This window comes from Phocoena phocoena, chromosome X (assembly GCF_963924675.1).
Source record: "Phocoena phocoena chromosome X, mPhoPho1.1, whole genome shotgun sequence".
In the NCBI taxonomy this organism is placed as follows: Eukaryota; Metazoa; Chordata; class Mammalia; order Artiodactyla; family Phocoenidae; genus Phocoena; species Phocoena phocoena.
The window spans coordinates 59,004,643-59,026,795 of record NC_089240.1 but is presented as its reverse complement, the minus strand read 5'-3'; positions in this window follow the sequence as shown (position 1 = coordinate 59,026,795).

Sequence of the window (22,153 nt, the reverse complement as noted above, 5' to 3'; positions counted from 1 at the left end):
TGCTGGGGATACACCAGTGGAAAAAACAACTAATACAATCTACAGTTAATACAATCTACTATCGACTGAAAAAAAAAGCCACAACCTGAAAGTTGTGAGTTATGTTTTATTTTGGGTCCTTACTGAGCACTATAGAGAGCCTCTCAGAGAGCTCTGAGGAATTTTCTAAAGAGGTAAAGGAAGAGCCAGGATATATAGGTGCTTTTGACTAGAAAAAAAAAACATGTAGTGGAACATCAAAAGGTGACTGCTAATCACACAAAACAGATATCTCAAGTTAATGATTTTAGTGCTTTTCTAGGTATGGGAAGATGTAAGAGCCTGGGCTCATTGAAATTATTCCTTTGATATGCATCTTAACTATCTAGGGCCAGTTTCCTGTTTTCTTCCATCTTGAATTCCCCTCAGGGTACACCCTCGGGGGGGCGACTGCAGCGGCTGATGGCTTGATGGCAGGTGATTGTTTACTGAAATGGCAGGCATCATTTTTTGTCTGCCCTACAATTATTGTTTTGAAAAATAAGAACTTTGTCTTTCACAAATACAGTTTAACAGCAAAGTGCCTTTAAATGGCCTTATCCCTCCTCCCACTACACTTCTGAGCTAGGCCAGACTCACAGGAACACTCCTAGGTTTTGGGAAGGGCCGTATCCTAAGAGTTTCAGGGTCTGCAAAAGTTAAACAAATGTACAGATTTCCCCAATTCAAAGGCTTTCCTCTAAATAACTCAGGAAAACTAGCAAATGCAGCCCTGAGCTAAGAAATGCTAAGGAAACGGCCTATTGTTAGAATTTAAGCACCCCTCTTACCTGGAAGGACAGGAAGCATGGAAGCCTATGTCCAAGGTGAAGAGTCAGGGCCTGAAAATAGGCTCTGATTCAACTTGAGTCTTAGGGCATCAATGTCTGATAGATATTTTGTGTGTGTGTGTGTGTGTGTGCGTGTGCGTGTGTGTGTGTATTATATATATATGAAAAGAGTAAGAGAAGGTATGGCAGAATGCTTTGTAAAATGGAATGTGCTACGCAAATAAAAGATATTAAGATAATAGCTACCTTGTATTGAGTACCTACCATGTGCCAGGCACTAAGCTAGGCAAAGTTAGATATATTTATCTCACTTAATCTTCAGGAACTGTTACCAAACCATATTCAGGTCTCCTCGCCCATGCACAGTAAAGCCTATCTATTGATACCACATTGTGGTGAAGGAAAGCGCAGTGTTTATTGCAGGGCACAAAACAAGGAGTCTAGGGCAGCTCATGCTCAAAACACCCAAACTCCCCATGGGTTTCAGCAAAGCATTTTTTTTTTTTAATTTATTTTTATTTATTTATTTTTGGCTGCATTGGGTCTTCGTTGCTGTGCGTGGGCTTTCTCCAGTTGTGGCGAGCGGGGGCTGCTCAGCAGTTGTGGCGCACGGGCTTAGCTGCTCTGCAGCATGTGGGATCTTCCTGGGCCAGGGCTCAAACCCGTGTCTCCCGCATTGGCAGGCAGATTCTTAACCACTGCGCCACCAGGGAAGTCCCCAGCAAAGCATTTTTAAAGGCAAGGTGAGAGAGGGGCATCCCAGGGTGTGTGATCAGCTCATGCGCAGTTCTCTAATTGGTTGATAGTGAGGTAACCGGGCTGTGTCACAGGGGTTAACATTATCAATCCTTAGGCTCCAGAAGGCCTGGGGGCCATGTGCTCATGGTCATCAACTAGTTAACATCTTCCATTTGGTGGAGATTTTAACATTTGTAAAACAACTCAGAAAATGAGCATCAGATACTATTATCTAGGTTCTTCAGAGAGGAGCTAAAGCAGAGGATACAGGGGAGGGGTCTGTCCCAGGAAGGCCCCATAGGGTCCTGCTTAATTAGAGAACAACTTTTTGAGGTAAATTGCTCATTTTCCTACAGGTTAAAAAAAAACCAAAAAACAGTCCCAAAGAAAAGTGAAGTAACGTGCCTAACACCCCCCAGCTAGTAAATTGGTAGTGCTAAGATTCAAATACGGTCTGTCCTAATTGAAAAGCCCACACTCTATCCATTATGCCATGATGAACAACTTATTTTGCACACACAGGAACCCAAGAAATAAGGAGTCTTCTGTAATTTTCAAGCTGAAATCTATTAGATGTTAGATGGTGGTACCCTTTCTTCACCCCAATATGATCTTCCAGTCTAATGGGAAGGTACAATACCAAAGCCAAATCAAATTAGGTCTTGAAAATAACAAAACCAAACAAGAAAATTCTAGCAGTAGGAAATATAGACCCAGGAGATTATATGAGATACAGCCAAGGAGAAATGGTGGTGTGTCTGGTGGCAGAGGGGATCTTCAAAGTGTTATTGCAAAAGAATATTCTCAGCAAAAACTTCCCAGAAGGCAATGTATTGATTCTTTCATTTGTCCAGTAACTTCATTCATTTATCCCTCCACTTTTCAAAGAGTTATTGAGCACTGGCTGTAAGCACACATAGATCACAGAACTTCCATGAACTGTGGGAACTAAGGAATGAATACTCAGGAGGCTGAATCCAGCAGGCTACAGGCCTGTGGCAGTCGTGACCACCAACTTAACACTTCTTTTCATACAAGTTCAATTCAATTAATGTAGGAATTTCATTTTTCTTGTAGGAACCTATCTCCAATTAACTCTAGGAGTACAGGTTTTGCTTCCATCAACTTACTCCTTTGTGAGGAGTCTGGAAGCTAAGCTTTACCTGGCAATAGAAAGTGGGATCCACAGAAAATGGAGTTGAGACCAAACCCGTACTTAAAGGAAAGGAGCTGCCCTTAGGAATGTGTCAAATTGCTTGGGAAAGAAGACTGATCTCTGAGGGGGAAGGAGGTGGCAGCCCAGAGAAGTTGCCTAAGTGTCACTACTGCCCACCAGAACTTACACACTTGGGCCTGTTACTGAACTGAACTTGGGTCTGCTCACCCACCACACAGCAAAACCAATTTTCTGACACTGGGTTGTGGTGAAGCAAAGTACCACATTTATTACGTTTATTTGCAGGGCACCAAGCAAGGAGTATGGGTGGCTCATGTTCAAAAGACCTGAACTCCCCAATGGACTTCAGCAAAGAGTTTTTAAAGGCAACATCTGGGGTAAGGACTGCACGGTTCATGATTGGTTGGTAGTGAGGTAACAGGATGATGTTTCAGTAATCTTAATCATCTGGCCTGCCTGTGGTCAGCACGTAGCGGAAACTGTGCAACTCAGATTGGGACTTGAACCCATGGTCTTTTAATTGAGATCACACACCTGGTCTCAGGACTTAATAAAGCTCAAGTTCTTGATGTATCATCACAGAAAGAATTCAGTGACAGACAAAGTGGTAGGTAAGAAGTGGATTTACTTAGAGAGAAACACACTCCACAGACAGAGTGTGGGCCATCTCAGAAGGCGAGAGGCCCTGAAATATGGCGTGGTTAGTTTTTATGGGCTGGGTGATTTCATAGGCTAATGAGTGGGGGGATTATTCCAACTATTTCAGGAAAGGGGTGGGGATTTCCAGGAATTGGGTCACTGCCCACGTTTTGTCCTTTTATGGTTAGCCTCAGAACTGTCATGGTGATGGTGGGTGTGTCATTTAGATGTTAATGTATTACAATGAGTGTATAATGAGGCTCAAGTTCCACTGGAAATCGAGGATCTTCCACCATCTTGGACCTAGTTGATTCTAACCAGTTTTTGTCATGTCCTATGGCTATGTCATTCCTTTAAAGGTTTTGCCCTTCCCCCTTCTATCCTGTTTCATGGTCACCCTCCTTCATCTGGGTGGGGGGGCTGTCTTAGTTTCTGCGTAACAACTCAAAGATATGCGTAAAATTTTTATGTATATCCCTTGAGCAGGAACTACGATTCTGTTTTATCACTGAACTATTATTATTACTTTTCTTGCTTAACTGCTTTTCCTTTGTTTCTGCATTCCCTCACTTCCCTAATTAATAACTGCATGTTCCTGCTCTTTGGAACTCAGGGAAGGCCTAGGAAACTAAAGCCTTTCTCTACAAACAAGAAACGGGGGACATGGAGGGCCTTTTGTACTCAAGAAGGCCCTGCAGGGTCCTTTTTGGTTTCAATCTCCTCTTTTCTTTGATACTTCTCAATCTTGAGGGGAACAGGGGAGGGACAAGAAAGGGAATAAAGTTTTGGATAGAGAGGTTAATCATAAACTCAGCAGGGGAACTTGGTTTTAGGGGGGACTTGGTTTCAGGCCCAAAGGCCTTAGCCTTGCAAGAACAGGTGGGACACCGTTAGTTTAGCAGAGCTCCACTTTGTTTAACCCCCAGAGTTTCTAAAGTCACAGGCATTTTCAAAGCACATGAATTACTTCCATTTTACTTCTTCTGAGCCAAAAGCATGAGACAGGAAATTGACTAGAAATCACTGGCCTTGCTTCTGACTCTTAGGCTTATTCCCTACGAACACCCAATAATTTTCCTGGTTTGTACTTTGCCTTGAGGTATTCCTCCATTTTCTCATTCCTGTATTCAACCGAGTGCAAATACTAATCTTACCTTGACTGTTTCAGAATTCCACCACCAAAAAAGGCTCTGTGCAACTATCTTTATTATTTAATTAGTAACATTTTTTTTTGAAGAAGAAGCTGCCAAGCTGTGCTTAAATACACTCTTAAAATTTTGAAATTTGAGGGAGAAATGAGAAGTTTCTAGTATAAATGGTTTCTACACAAAACTGCCCTTTTGGAAAGGTCGAAACCCACTGACAAAGTACCACTTAACTTATGAGAAGCCCCAACATCTGAGGGGGTGATCAGACCTATTCTGGACAAGCCAGGGAGCTTCTTTCTGCAGATTCTGATGGGTCCAAAAACTTACTGCCAAAGTAAATTGCTTCTTCCAAAAATGTCTTTCAGGGAAGCTGGAGAACAGAATTCTGAGAAAAGCTGGCTGGAGTTAACATTGGTTACATTTATAACTAATATAGTTGCTGTTTTGATTTTCTTTTTAAAGTTAATTTTATTTATTTATTTATTATTATTTTTTTGCTGTACGCGGGCCTCTCACTGTTGTGGCCTCTCCCGTTGCGGAGCACAGGCTCCGGACGCGCAGGCTCAGCGGCCATGGCTCACGGGCCCAGCAGCTCCGCGGCATGTGGGATCTTCCCGGACCGGGGCACGAACCCGTGTCCCCTGCATCGGCAGGCGGACTCTCAACCACTGCGCCACCAGGGAAGCCCTATTTATTTTTTTATACAGCAGGTTCTTATTAGTTATATATTTTATACATATTAGTGTATATATGTCAATTCTCCTTAAAAAGAAAAAGTTAAATTGAAAATATTACGGTGAACAGAGCTGAATGAATTCAGTTCAGAGAAAATGACCCATTTGGTCCTGTAAGCCCCTGTGGAAAAGCAAGCTACGATAATTTTTTAAAGGTAAAATCATGACTCTCATGCAAATATAAAAGGAACACATGTCAAAATTGTAGTTAATTCATTAATTAATGAGGGAAGCAGTAAGATGTTACAACCAGTTCAAAGGAGAATTCAAAGGACATAGATTCCCATAGGCAATTAGGAATGCTGCAGTGAATTTTCAAATAGATGCAAAACTGGTCAGTATCCATGGGACAGTAACCAAGTGCATTACACCAGGAAAAATTCATTCGCATTTCTATGAATAAGAATATTTTAGTTTTCCACAATTTATAGAGTTGTTAAATAGCTCAAAGCCAATGAACGGCACGTAACACAGAAGAGTGCACAAGTCAGGGCATCCAATAATCTTTTTTGCCCGTTCAAAGTCTCACAAATTTCCTTGACACTAGAAAGAACTGTTGCAATCAGACTGTTTTAAGGTCAGCAAGCTCCATAACCCGTGGGGGCCCAGGTCAGGAGGCAGCCAGGGGGATGACCTAAGAAAACCCTTGGACGTGTAACTTGACACTTAAAAGAAAATTAGCAATGCCCAATGTGGATTAGAGAAACACACAGTGGCTTTTCCAAAGCCTTAGGAGTTAGAAAATCTGACAAGTAGAGAGATCCACCCATGAGACTGAAAGCAGCTGGTGATGGCCTGAGAAGGTCTGTGTAAAGGAAAACACATGTCTCCCTTTGCTACTCTATCTTGCAGAGCCCAACTCAGGACATCTGGTTGAAATACAACACCTTGATTCTTGCCTGGCAACAAAGTACAAGTAAATACAATCCCCATGAGCAGGCCCACTGGGAAACTTCAGGAACACATTAGGGAGGATTGTGAAGAATTCTGCCAACTTTTCTAGCACTTCACGTATTGTGTAACCGATTTTCTATCAAGTGCCTGTACACCTTTGGGTTTTATGTATGCCTGAAAATGAGTAGAGGTCCAGAAATCAAAAGTAAGCCAGAGTCTTTTCATTGGTGCTTTTCTCCATTCTTCAGCAGTACTCATCAACTTGCCTTTTTCCTCATCCCTTCAATGACCAGATTGGAGATAACTGGCACCTTGGCATCCCTTATGTTGTGTGGAAGAGCAATGGCATGGGATAACCTGAATGCTTTTATAGTTGCCCCTTTCCCTTTCATCCCTCTCCAGCAACAACCCGCACCATTAGGAAGCTGGAAAAGGCATGAAACAGACAATTCATACACACACAAAAATAGAGGGGAAATAAAAGCACTGGACTAGGATTAAAGAGCCACCTACAATTAATTCCTGATCTAAGGTTCCTTCTGGATCTTAGATGGTGTGATTTAACACATTCAACCATGCTGGTACTAAAGAACAGTAATCATTTTACACATATTAAAGTTGCAAATATTATCAAATGCAATGTTGGTTTGGCTTGGAGAGAGAGGATGGAAAGATATCCTCAACACTGCTTCAGCAGAAGGATAAATTAGGACAATTTTTTTGAAAGGCAATTTGGCAATACATATCAGAAGTCGTAAAAAATATTCATGTTCTTTCACATAGTAATTCCACTCGTGGCAATTTGTCGTTAAGGTAATCATTCAAAAGCAGGAAATAACTATATATGCAAATACATTTTACATGCCATTATGCATAATCTCAAAAAAACTGGTAATAGCTAAATGTCCAACAAAATCAGAGTAGTTAAGTGATTTAAGATGCATAAAAAAAAAAGACACAGAGAGCTTCCCTGGTGGCACAGTGGTTGAGAGTCCGCCTGCCGATGCAGGGGACACGGGTTCGTGCCCCGGTCTGGGAAGATCCCACATGCCGCGGAGCGGCTGGGCCCGTGAGCCGTGGCCGCTGAGCCTGCGCGTCTGGAGCCTGTGCTCCGCAACGGGAGAGGCCACAACAGTGAGAGGTCCGCGTACCGCAAAAAACAAAAACAAAAACAAAAACAAACAAACAAAACACATAGATTGAATGGAATATTATGTGGGCAATAAACATCATAATTCTGAGGACTGCAATAAACATAGAAAAGCCTAAATACAATAACATTAAGAGGTTGAGGCAAAAATAGAACACATAATTGTATAGACATTTTCATTGTAACTCTATAAAAATGTATCTCCAGAAACAATTGTTTAATGATGGGATTACAGATGAATATAATTTCTTTTTTCCTTTTATAAAGTACAGTTTCTAAAATAATTTAAAAACAATGTTAAAGCAAATAAATAAATGAAACAAATGCTGGCCTAACACCTAGGAGCCTAATATTAGAATCTCTTCTCTCACTGAGCTGCCCTTTGAGATCTACCAGCCATCTGCTTCTAATGCTGGAGGAGGAAAAGGGAGAAAAAAGGGGTGTCGCTAAAGGAGAGGTGCCCAAGAAAATGTGCCTGAGACAGCCAGAAGATTTATTGCTGCTGAATGCCTCTGCTTACTGTGCTGAAGAAGCTGAACATTTCAATGGATTAGGTTTCTCAGTGTCTCCATTTAAACTTGTTTAACAATAGAAAATATTTATTTTCAGCAACTATGAAAATAAATATTTCTTTACCAGAGGACTTAATCGTTACTTTTTATTTATTCAGTGTTTATCTGAATAGATGTTATAACAAAAATAAAGGACATTTAAGAGTCATAACATTTCCATCATGTGAACAGTTTCCCTTTCTGAATATTACCTTCAGTGAGCATTAATGACTTTTACATATTGTAATTATGGAATACATGCCATTTTGAATTCTATGTTTTCTCTTACCATTGAACTGCAAGCATGTTTTCATTTCTATAGTCTTCACACTTATTTTAATGACTGCATAGTATTCCTTATTGATCATTTGTTAAACCTTGTCCCTAGTGTTGATCATTCTAGGTTGTTTTCAAATTTTTGCTAGTCTCCATTCCATTCTGATGAAAAGGAAAGAAGCTCTTTTGAGGAGGATTGTCTAATTGATTAAGCTAAAAGCCTTCCAACCCTTTTTTGAAATCCTGTACTTGGCTTTCCAACATTCTAGACCAGGGATTGTCCATGAAGATGACTCTCAGAGAGTGGGTAGCCAACATGCAGATTTGGGAGAGTGCTGGCAGCTGGAACAAAGTTGCTGCTGGTTTTGCCCTGTTCTGTCTCTGGCTAAATAGGGGAAAGTCCCTCCCATGGGATAGATCAATGTCCAGCTTGTTTTCCCGGGCTGGACAGGCATTTAGGTAGACCTAAGTTCACATGCTAGATCTAGCTCTTACCAGCTGTGTAATTGACACACCTCTTTTTTTTTCCTGCCGCACCGCGTGGTTTGTGGGATCTTAGTTCTCCCATCAGGGACTGAACCTGGACCCTTGGCAGTGAGAGCATGGAGTCCTAACCACTGGACCACCAGGGAGTTCCTGGCACACCTCTCTTAAACTGGGCCTCAACCCCTCATGTGTAAATGAGAAACTGGACTCAATGATACTGGAGGTCCTGCCTAATTCTGATATGCTATGACTAGTTATCCATTGGTCTGCTCTGCAATCTTGTTGACTTCCTGTTTAGCCAATTCAAACATTATTCATTTCCCAAAGCCCCTGATCCAGTTTTGTCTCCCTCACTCTCAGGCAATAACCTTGACCTCACCTTCTACTTGACTGAGACTCTCTAGTATTCTTCCAGCATGAGCTATTTCAACTTCTTCCCTTACCCAGTCTCTTCTCTCCAATGTTAGAGAAAGAAATTTTTCTCATTCCATGCTTTTAATCCCAACCCCTCCTACTTCTATAGAGACTGTGCTCCATTAATTATATCCTGTCGACAACATTTTAAATTTGTCCCTCTCTTCTGCTTCCTTCCTCTGTCTACAACCATTCTCAGATATTTCTCTAAATACCCTCCCTGGAGCCAGTCACCACTTCAAAATTTTGTCCTTCCCTATCCCTTTGCCACCAAAGTAAAAACTGGTCATTCATACACACGTTTGTATTTCCTCTTCAAGGTCACCAATAACAGTCTAATGGTACTTATTCCCTTAAATTATTCTCTTCTGCTAACTACTACTTCTCTTGGCTTTGCTGGAAACTCTTCTCCCACTTCTGATAGTAGGTTATTTTGAAACATACTGTTAAGTGAGGAAGTAGGATATAAGATTAAATGCATACTAGTTAAAAGATGTACATGAAAGCTTAGGAGGAAGAAATACTTACAAATGATAAAATGGTTGATTTAGGTGGTTAGATTTCTTCTTTTCTACTTTCAAAATGTCCTGTAGGGCTTCCTACAGGTGGCGCAGTGGTAGAGAGTCCACCTGCTGATGCAGGGGTCGCGGGTTCGTGCCCCGGTCCGGGAAGATCCTACATGCCACGGAGCGGCTGGGCCCGTGAGCCATAGCCGCTGAGCCCGCGCGTCCAGAGCCTGTGCTCCGCAACGGGAGAGGCCACAACAGTGAGAGGCCCGCGTACCGCAAAAAAAAAAAAAAAAAAAAAAAAAAAAAGTCCTGTAGTATGGTTGTATTACTTTTATAACTAAAAGTAGTTTTTAACAGAAAAACAAAATAAATATGTGTGCTATTCTCAATTCTACCCTTGGTCTTCTCTGTCCTTTCTTGCCTCTCTTTCTCCCTTGGTGATGTCATCTATTCCTATGCATTCAATCATACCCTCAATGACAATAACTCCCATATCTATATCTTTAGTCCCTGTTGATCACTTGGATTTCTAGCCACCTGCTGGAAAGTACCATCTGGAGGGACTTGTTACAATTTGAAATTCAAAACCATCTCTTCTATCTGAGATGTTAGTAAAAAAAACCCTTAACATATCCATAACATTGGCCATCTCTTCACTCTCCAAAGATAACAGGTAGGTCCTTTTCACCCTAAGGTAAGCCACCATTCTTTAACTGTATAACTGCAACTTCTAGTTGGTCTTTCCACTTTCTTTCTCATTCTGTTCATATACCTGTGTGTATGATCTGCTTAAAATATGAAGCAGATTATGGTACTCCCTTCCATAAAGCTCTCTAATGATTTCCATCTCAATCAGAATAAAATCCAAAGTCTTTACCATTGTCTATAGGGCACTACATAATCTTGACCTTAACTTGACCTTAACATCTCTGAGCTCATCTCCTCCTGGTGATGTACTCTGCTTGAACTGTCTTCTTTCTGTACCCCTTCCCCCAAACCCCCTACAACTTCTCGCTTGCTTAGAGGCTGACACATGCTGTTCCCTCTGCCTTGACTGCCATTTAGTCTCCTTCAACCCTCCACTCCCATCTTTCTACATGAGAGAATATAGCTACTTCCTTCTCATCCTTCAGCTCTCAGCCTCACATTATCTCCTATAGAGTCCTCCCCAGATTACTCTGTCAAAAGGAGGCCCAACCATGTTATTCTGTATTACAACACCCTGTTTCCTTCAGAGCACTTCTCAAAATTTGTAGTTTCAATGATTTATTTGTGTTTTGGTTTACTGTCTGTCTCCTTCTCTGGACTATAAGTTCTATGAGGGTGGAGACCATTTTTATTTTGTCCATTGCTATATAACCCAGAGCCTGGAACTGTGCTTGACATGTAGTAGACCCTCAATAAATATATGTTAAATAATTGAATGAATGACATTATGATTATGACCTTTTTCCTGAATGTTTGTTAAGTACATAAAATGTGCCAGACACTTTTACATAAATTATATCATTGAATTCTTCTGGAGGTGTTTTAAGCAGAGGTGTTTAATTTTTTAATTTATTTTTATAAATTTAATTAATTAATTAATTTATTTATTGGCTGCACTGGGTCTTCATTGCTGTGCACGGGCTTTCTCTAGTTGTGATGAGTGGGGGCTACTCTTCATTGCAGTGTGTGGGCTTCTCATTGTGGTGGCTTCTCTTGTTGCAGAGCACAGGCTCTAGGCACGTGGGGTTCAGTAGCTACAGCACGTGGGCTCAGTAGCTGTGGCTCACAGGCTTAGTTGCTCCGTGACATGTGGGCTCTTCATGGACCAGGGATTGAACTCATGTCTCCTGCATTGGCAGGCGGATTCTTAACCACTGGACCACCAGGGAAGTCCAAGCAGAGATGTTTTAAAATTAAACATTTAAAAATTTAATTTTGAGACAATCATAGATTCACATGCACTTGTAAAAACAATACAGAGATCCCATTTACCCTTCGCCCAGTTTCCTCCAATGGCAACGTCCTGCAAAAGTATAGTACACTACTGCAACCTTGATATTGACATTGATACAATCCCCCAAATTTATACAGATATCCCAGTTTTACGTGGACTCAGTTGTGTGTGTGCATGCCTATTTACTTCTATGCAATTTCATCACATGTTTAGGATCTTGTATCCACCACCAAAGTCAAGGTACAGAACAGTTCCATCATTACATCCATCTTTCATGTCAGCCCTTTAAAACCATACGTACTATCCTTCCACACCTGCCCTCCTGCAACCCATCTCAAACCCCTGGCAACCACAAATCTGTTCTCCACCTCTATAGTTTTGTCATTTCAAGAATATTATAGAAAAGGAATAAGACAGTGTATACCTTGGTGGGGTTAGCTTTTCATTCAGGATAATTACACGGAGATTTATCCAAGTTGTTGTGTGTATCAATAGTTCATTCTTTTTTTATTGCTGAGTAGTATTCCATGATATAGATTACCAGTTTGTTTAATCATTCACATGAATGCTCTCTGGGTTGTTGAAGGTTATCTGGGTTGTTTCCAGATTTTTTCTGTTAGGAATAAATCTGCTATGAGCGCTGTATGAACATGTATACAGGGTTTTTAAAAATAGAGATATAACTGACATGTAACATGTATAGTTTTAGGTATATAACAAAATTATTTGATATATGTATGTATTTCAAAATTATACCACAGTGAATAAGCAAATTTCAGAAGCCTGGGAAATCCAAGATCAAGGTGTCAGCAGATTTGGTGTCCGGACTGACTTTGAAACTGTATGAGGAGCCGCCAGATTCTGTCATCACTTACACAGTGCCTTATAAACAGTTCTCAACTGACCAAGAAAGAGCTGCTTGCTTTATGGATGGCAGTTGTAAGCAGGACTTCTCAAACTTTCATGTTTATATGGATAACTCCAATCACCAGGGGATCTTGTTAAAATGCAAATTGAGATTCAATGGCAGAGTAGAAGGACGTGTTCTCACTCCCTTTGCGAAAACACCGGAATCACAACTAACTGCTGAACAATCATCAAAAGGAAGACACTGGAACTCACCAAAACAGATACCCCACATCCAAATACAAAGGAGAAGCCACAATGAGATACTAGGCGGGGCGCAATCACAATAAAATCAAATCCCATAACTGTTGGGTGGTGACTCACAAACTGGAGAACACTTATACCACAGAAGTCCACCCACTGGAGTGAAGGTTCTGAGCCCCACATCAGGCTTCTGAACCTGGGGGTCCGGCAACAAGAGGAGGAATTCATAGACAATCAGACTTTGAAGGCTAGCAGAATTTGATTGCAGGACATTGACAGGACTGGGGTAAACAGAGACTCCACTCCTAGAGGACACACACAAAGCAGTGTGTGCATCAGGAACCAGGGGAAGGAACAGTGACCCCACAGAAGGCTGAACCAGACTTACCTGGTAGTGTTGGAGGGCCTCCTGCAGAGGTGGTGGGTGGCTCTGTCTCACCATGAGGACAAGGACACTGGCAGCAGAAGTTCCGGGAAGTACTCCTTGGCATGAGCTCTCCCAGAGTCCACCATTAGCCCCACCAAATAGCCCAGGTAGGCTCCAGGGTTGGGTCACCTCAGGCCAAACAACCAAAAGGTAGGGAACCCAGCCCCACCCATCAGCAGACAAGCAGACTAAAGTTTTACTGAGCTCTGCCCACAAGAGAAACAGTCAGCTCTACCATTCCCCCCATCAGGAAACATCCACAAGCCTCTTAGATAGCCTCATCCACGAGAGGGCAGACAGCAGAAGCAAGTAGAACTACAATCCTGCAGCCTGTGGAATAAAAACCACATTCACAGAAAGATAGACAAGATGAAAAGGCAGAAGGCTATGTACCAGATGAAGGAACAAGATAAAACCCCAGAAAAACAACTAAATGGAGAGGAGATAGGCAACCTTCCAGAAAAACAATTCAAAATAATGATAGTGAAAATGATCCAGGACCTCAGAAAAAGAATGGAGGCAAAGATCAAGAAGATGAAAGAAACGTTTAACAAAGACCTAGAAGAATTAAAGAACAAACAAACAGAGATGAACAATACAATAACTGAAATGAAAACTACACTAGAAGGAATCAATAGCAGAATAACTGAGGCAGAAGAACAGATAAAGGACCTGGAAGACAGAATGATGGAATTCACTGCTGCAAAAATGAATTAAAAAGAAAAAAGAAAGAAAAGAAATAAAGACAGCCTAAGAGACCTCTGGGACAACAATAAACACAACATTCGCATTATAGGGGTCCCAGAAGAGTAAGAGAGAGAAAAAGGACATGAGAAAATATTTGAAGAGATTATAGTCGAAAACTTCCCTCACATGGGAAAGGAAATAGTCACCCAAGTCCAGGAAGTGCAGAGAGTCCCAGGCAGGATAAACCCAAGGAGAAACATGCTGAGACACATAGTAATCAAATTGGCAAAAATTAAAGACAAAGAAAAATTATTGAAAGCAGCAAGTGAAAAACGACAAATAACATACAAGTGAACTCCCATAAGGTTAACAGCTGATTTCTCAGCAGAAACTCTACAAGCCAGAAGGGAGTGGCATGATATACTTAAAGTGATGAAAGGGAAGAACCTGCAACCAAGATTACTCTACCCGACAAGGATCTCATTCAGATTCGATGGAGAAATCAAAAGCTTTACAGACAAGCAAAAGCTAAGAGCATTCAGCACCACCAAACCAGCTCTACAACAAGTGCTAAAGGAAACTCTCTAAGTGGGAAACACAAGAGAAGAAAAGGACCTACAAAAACAAACCCATAACAATTAAGAAAATGGTCATAGGAACATACATATCAATAATTACCTTAAACGTGAATGGATTGAATGCTCCAACCAAAAGACACAGGCTTGCTGAATGGTTACAAACACAAGACCCATATATATGCTGTCTACAAGAGACCCACTTCATACCTAGGACACATACAGACTGAAAGTGAGGAGATGGAAAAAGATGTTCCATGCAAATGAAATCAAAAAAAGCTGGAGTAGCAATATTCATAACAGATCAAATAGACTTTAAAATAAAGAATGTTACAAGAGACAAGGCAAGATACTACATAATGATCAAGGGATCAGTCCAAGAAGATATAACAATTATAAATATATATGCACCCAACATAGGAGCACCTCAACACATAAGGCAACTACTAACAGCTATAAAAGAAGAAATCGAAAAAAAAAAAAAAGAAGAAATCGACAGTAACACAAAAATAGTGGAGGACTTTAACACCCCACTTACACCAATGGACAGATCATCAAAAAAGAAAATTAATAACGAAACACAAGCTTTAGATGACACAATAGACAAGATAGATTTAATTGATATTTATAGGACATTCCATCCAAAAAGAGCAGATTACACTTTCTTCTCAAGTGTGCATGGAACATTCTCTAGAATAGATCACATCTTGGGTCACAAATCAAGCCTCAGTAAATTTAAGAAAATTGAAATCATATCAAGCATCTTTTCTGACCACAACGTTATGAGATCAGAAATGAATTACAGGGAAAAAAACGTAAAAGACACAAACACATGGAAGCTAAACAATACAGTACTAAATAACCAAGAGATCACTGAAGAAATCAAAGAGGACATTTAAAAATACCTAGAGACAAATGACAATGAAAACACGACGATCCAAAATGTATGGGATGCAGCAAAAGCAGTTCTAAGTGGGAAGTTTATAGCTATACAAGCCTACCTCAAGAAACAAGAAAAATCCCAAATAAACAATGTAACGTTACACCTAAAGGAACTAGAGAAAGAAGAACAAACAAAACCAAAGTTAGCAGAAGGAAAGGAATCATAAAGATCAGAGCAGAAATAAATGAAATAAAAACAAAGAAAAGAATAGCAAAGATCAATAAAACTAAAAGTTGGTTCTTTGAGAAGATAAACAAAATTGATAAACCATTAGTCAGACTCATCAAGAAACAGAGGGAGAGGACTCAAATCAAAAAAATTAGAAATGAAAAAGGAGAAGTTACAACAGACACCCCAGAAATACAAAGCATCCTAAGAGACTACTACAAGCAACTCTATGCCAATAAAATGGACAACCTGGAAGAAATGGACAAATTCTTAGAAAGGTATAACTGTCCAAGACTGAACCAGGAAGGAACAGAAAATATGAACAGATGAATCACAAGTAATGAAATTGAAACTGTGATTTAAAATCTTCCAACAAACAAAAGCCCAGGACCAGATGGCTTCACAGGTGAATTCTATCAAACATTTAGAGAAGAGCTAACACCCACCCTTCTCAAACTCTTCCAAAAAATTGCAGAGGAAGGAACACTCCCAAACTCATTCTATGTGGCCACCATCACCCTGATACCAAAACCAGACAAACGTACTACACAAAAAGAAAATTACAGACGAATATCACTGATGAATATAGATGCAAAAATCCTCAACGAAACACTAGCAAACAGAATCCAACAGCACATTAAAAGGATCATACAGCAAGATGAAGTGGGATTTATCCTAGAGATGCAAGGATTCTTCAATATATGCAAATCATTCAATGTGATACACCATATTAACAGATTGAAGAAAAAAACCCATATGATCATATCAATAGATGCAGAAAAAGCTTTTGACAAAATTCAACACCCATGTGTGATAAAAGCTCTCCATAAAGTGGGCAGAGGGGAACCTACCTCAAAGTAATAAAGGCCATATATGACAAACCCACAGGAAACATCATTCTCAATGGTGAAAAACTGAAAGCATTTCCTCTAAGATCAGGAACAAGACAAGCATGTCCACTCTCACCACTATTATTCAACATAGTTTGGGAAGTCCTAGCCACAGCAACCAGAGAAGAAAAAGAAATAAAAGGAATACAAATTGGAAAAGGAGAAGTAAAACTGTCATTGTTTGCAGATGATATGATACTCTACTTAGAGAATCCTAAAGATGCCTCCAGAAAACTACTAGAGGTAGTCAATGAATTTGGTAAAGTTGAGGATACAAAATTAATGCACAGAAACCTCTTTCATTCCCATACACTACTGATGAAAAATCTGAAAGAGAAATTAAGGAAACACTCCAAAATACCATTGCAACAAGAATTAAATACCTAGGAATAAACCTACCTAGGGAGACAAAAGACCTGTATGCAGAAAACTATAAGACACTGATGAAAGAAATTAAAGATGGTACCAACAGATGGAGAGATATACCATGTTCCTGGATTGGAAGAACCAGTATTGTGAAAATGACTATACTACCCAAAGCAATCTACAGATTCAATGCAATCCCTATCAAACTACCTGTGGCATTTTTTACAGAACTAGAACAAAAGATCTTAAAATTTGTATGGAGACAAAAAAGACCCCGAATAGCCAAAGCAGTCTTGAGGGAAAAAAACGGAGCTGGAGGAGTCAGACTCAGTGACTTCAGACTATACTACAAAGCTACAGTAATCAAGACAATATGGTACTGACACAAAAACAGAGATATAGATCAATGGAATACGGTAGAAAGCCCAGAGATAAACCCAGTCAACTATAGTCAACTAATCCATGACAAAGGAGGCAAGGATATACAAAAGAGAAAAGACAGTCTCTTCAATAAGTGGTGTTGGGAAAATTGGACAGCTACATGTAAAAGAATGAAATTAGAACATTCCCTAACACCATACACAAAAATAAACTCAAAATGGGTTAGAGACCTAAATATAAGACCAGACACTATAAATCTCTTAGAGGAAAACATGGGAAGAACACTCTTTGACATATATCACAGCAAGATCTTTTTTGATCCACCTCCTAGAGTAATGGAAATAAAAACAAAAAGAAACAAATGGGACCTAATGAAACTTTAAAGCTTTTGCACTGCAAAGGAAAACATAAACAAGACGAAAAGACAACCCTCTGAATAGGAGAAAATATTTGCAAACGAGTCAACGGACAAAGGATTAATCTCCAAAATATATAAACAACTCATGCAGCTCAATATTAAAAGAACAAACAACCCAATCCCAAAATGGGCAGATGACCTAAATAGACATTTCTCCAAAGAAGACATAGAGATTGCCAACAAACACATGAAAGGATGCTCAGCATCACTAATTATTAGAGAAATGCAAATCAAAACTACAATGAGGTATCACCTGACACCAGTTAGAATGGGCATCATCAGAAAATCTACAAACAAGAAATGCTGGAGAAGGTGTGGAGAAAAGGGAACCCTCTTGCACTGTTGGTGGGAATGTAAATTGATACAGCCACTATGGAGAACAGTATGGAGGTTCCTTCAAAACTAAAAATAGAACTGCCATATGACCCAGCAATCCCACTACTGGGCATATACCCTGAGAAAACCATAATTCAAAAAGACACAAGCACCCCAATGTTCAATGCAGCTCTATTTACAATAGCCAGGCCATGGATGCAACCTAAATGCCCATTGACAGATGAATGGATAAATAAGGTGTGGTACATATACACAATGGAATATTACTCAGCCATAAAAAAGGAATGAAATTGGGTCATTTGTAGAGACGTGGATAGATGCAGAGACTCTCGTACAGAATGAAGTAAGTCAGAAAGAGAAAAACTAATATCATATATTAACGCATGTATGTGGAACCTAGAAAAGTGGTACAGATGAACCTGTTTGCAGGGCAGAAATTGAGACACAGATGTAGAGAACAAACGTATGGACACCAAGGGGGGAAAGTGGCTGACCTGGTTGTGGTGGTGTGATGAATTGGGTGATTGGGATTGACATGTATACACTGATGTGTATAAAATGGATGACTAATAAGAACCTGCTGTATAAAGATATAAATAAAATAAAATTCAAAAAACAAATAAACAAAAAAAATTATAACACAGTAAGTTTAGCTACCACCCATCACCTCACATAGTTATATTTTTCTTCTTGTGATGAGAACTTTTAAGATGTACTCTCTTAGCAACTTTTAAATATACAATACAATATTGTTAAGTATAGTCATCATATCATTTACAGGTTTTGGTGTGAATATAAATTTTCATTTCTCTTGGAGAGAAATTGCCCAGCAGTCCAATTGCTGGGACATATGGTGGTTACATGTTTAGTTTTATAAGAAAGTGTCAAACTGTTTTCCAGAGTGGCTGTACTGTTTTACATTCCCACTAGCAATGTATGAGTGATCCAGTTTCTCTGTATCCTCACTAGTTCTTGGTTTTGTCACTATTTTTTTTTTTAATTTTAGCCATTCTGATAGGTATGTAGTGATGTCTTGTGCCCACAACCTAGAGCAAAATTGCTCTAATAGCTAGTGATATTGACATCTTTTCATGAGATTTTTGCCATCTGTATATCTTCTTGGTGTCTTTTACCCATTTTCTAATTAGATTTTTTTTCACTAAGTTTTGAGAGTTCTTTATGTATTCTAGATACAAGTCCTTTTTTCAAGTATGCGGTTTGCAAATATTTTCTCCCAGTTTGTAGCTTGTCTTTTTATTCTCTTAACATAATCTTTCACAGAGCAAAAGTTTCTTTAACATTGATAAAGTCCAATTTATCAAAAAAATTTTTATGGATGATGTATCCAGTGTAAAGGTTAAGAACTCTGACTGGTTCTATATCCTGGAGGTTTTCTGTATGCTTCTCTTCTAAACTTTTTATAGGTTTACATTTTACACTTAAGTCTGTGATCCATCTTCAGTTAGTTTGTATAAGGTGTGAGGTTTAGATAGAGGTTCATTTTTCTGTCTATGGATGTTCATTTACTCCAGCACCATTTGTTGAAAAGTCTGCGCTTTCTAAATTGAATTGGTTTTCCACCTTTGTCAAAAATCAATGTGGTTCTATTTCTAGGTTCTCTATTCTGTTCTATCAATCTATGTGTCTATCCTTCTTCCAATATGACACTGTTTTGATTGCCACAGCTATATGGTATACCTTAATAATGGGTAGAGTGATTCCTCCCACTTTATTCTTCTTTTTCAAGGTTGCTTTAGTTAATATAGGTCTGGTGTCTTTCCATTTAAATTTTAGATTAAGCTTGTCTAAATCTGCAAAAAATCTTTCTGGGATAATCTAATTTAACAGCTATATTGAGATATAATTGACATATAATAAAATTGCACATATTAAAAGTATACAGTTTAATAAGATTTGACATATATACACACCACCACAATTAAGATATTGAACATATGCATCACCCTCCAAAGCTTCCTCATGCTCCTTTGTAAATCCCTCCACCTTTGGCCTTGTCTCAAGGCAACTGATCTGATTTCTGTCACTATACATTAGTTTGCATGTCTTAGAGTTTTATATAAAAGTAATCACATGGAATAATTTATTCCTTTTTAATGCTGAATGGTGTCCTATTGTATGGACATATCACACTGTGTTTAACCATACCCTAATTGTGGGATATTTGAGTTGTTTCCAGTTTTTCACCAATACAAATAAAGCTGCTATGAACATTCATGTTCAAGTATTTATTTTGACACATGCTTTAATTTCTCATGGGTAAAACCTAAGAGTAGTATGGCTAGATCATATAGCAAATGTATTTTTAACTATTTAAGAACCTGCTAAACTGTTTTCCAAAATGGTTGTACCATGTACATTTCCATCAGCAATGTATGAGAGTTCCAGTTCCTCCACAACCTTGTCAACTTTTGGTATGGTCAAAATATAAATTTTAGCCAATCTGATAGTGTATATCTCATTGCAGTTTTATTTATATTTCCCTCAATATAATGATGTTGAGCATCTTTTCATGTCCTTATTTGCCATCTATGTATCTTTTTTGGTGAAATGTCTCTTCATACCTTTTGCCCATTTTTAAATTGGGTTGTTTGTGTCCTTGGTGATAAGTTTCAACAGTTCTTTATATATTCTGGTACAAGTCTTTTATCAGATATGTGCTTTGCATGTATATTCTTTCTTTCTATGGGTTGTCTACCCATTTTCTTTACTGTATCTTTGAAGAACACAAATTTTTCATTTTTATGAAGTCCAATTTATCTATTTTTTATGGATCATGATTGTGGTGTCATGTCTAAGAAATTTGTTACCTAACCCAAGTTCACAAACTTTTTCCTGTTTTCTCCTAGAAGTTTTATATTTAGGTCTATGATATTCTATCTAAAAGTATTACATTTAGGTCTATGATCAATTTTAAGTTAATTTTTTTTTACAGGTGCAAGGTATGGATGGAAGTTCTTTTTTCACATACAGATATCCATCCAATTTTTCTAACATCATTTATTGAGAAGATTATTATATCTCCACTGAACTGCCTATTTGCCTTTGTTAAAAAGCAATTGTCCATATACTTGTAAGTCTGAACTTTATATTTCGTTCATTGATCTATTTATCTGTTTTGCATCAATATCATGATATCTATATTACTGTAACTTTAAATCTTGAAATCAGGTGATACTAGCCCTCTAATGTTGTTCTTCTTCAAGGTTGTTTTTAGCTGTTCTTTGTCCTTTGCATTTCCATATGAAGTTTAGAATCAACTTGTCAATTTCTATAAAAGATCCTGCAGGGGTTTTGGTTGGGATTGCATTTGAATCTATAGATCAATTTAGGGAGAGTTGACACAGTAATAATGTTAAGTCTTCTGTTGCATAAACATGATATAACTCCCCAGTTTTTCTGGGTCTTCCTCAGTTTCTCACAGCAATGTTCTGTAGTTTTCAATGTTCAAATCTTTCACAACTTTTGTCAGACTCATACCTAAATATTTTGGATTAGTTATTGGATTAGTTATCACTAAGTATTTTATTGCTATTTTAAATGATATTGCTTTCTTAATTTTGATTATCAATTTTTTTTTCATTGCTGGTATGTAGAATCACAATTTTTATACATCAATCTTGTATCCTGCAATCTTGATATACACACTTAATGGTTCAAGGAGATTTTCTGAAAATCCCATCAGATTTTCTACTTAGGTGATTACGTCTGTGAATAAGGACGATTTTACTCCTTTTCCAATTTGATGTCTTTTATTTCTTTGTCTTGTCTGATTGCACTGACTAGAATGTCCAATATAATGTTGAAGAGAAGGGTAAAAGTAGACATTCCTTTTCCTAATCCTCATCTTTCACCAATAAGTATGATACTAACCGTAGGCTTTTTGTGGTAGCTTTTCATCAAGTTGAGAGAGGTTCCCTTACCTTCCTACTTTGCTGAAAATTTGTTATCAGAAATGGACATTGAATTTTGTCAAGTGTTTTCTGCATTTGTTAAGATGATTGTATGGTTTTCCCTTTTTAGTTTGTTAATGTAGTGAATTACATTGACTGACTTTCCAATGTTAAACCATCTCTGCATTCCTGGGATAATCCCCACTCATCTTGGTGTTTTATTATCCTTTTATATATTGCTGGATTCAATTTGCTGAAATTTTGTTAAGAAAATTTTGTATCAAGGTAATGCTGCCCTCATAGAAAATATTTTGTTATCAGTTGTTATGAGTTGGGAAATAGTCCCTCTTCATTCTCTAGGAAGAGTTAGTATAAAATTGGTATTGCCTCTTCCTGAAATTTTTGGTGGAATTAATTCATCAGTGAACTCATTTGGGGCCTGACATTTTTTGTGGGAAGGGTTTTTTTTTTTCT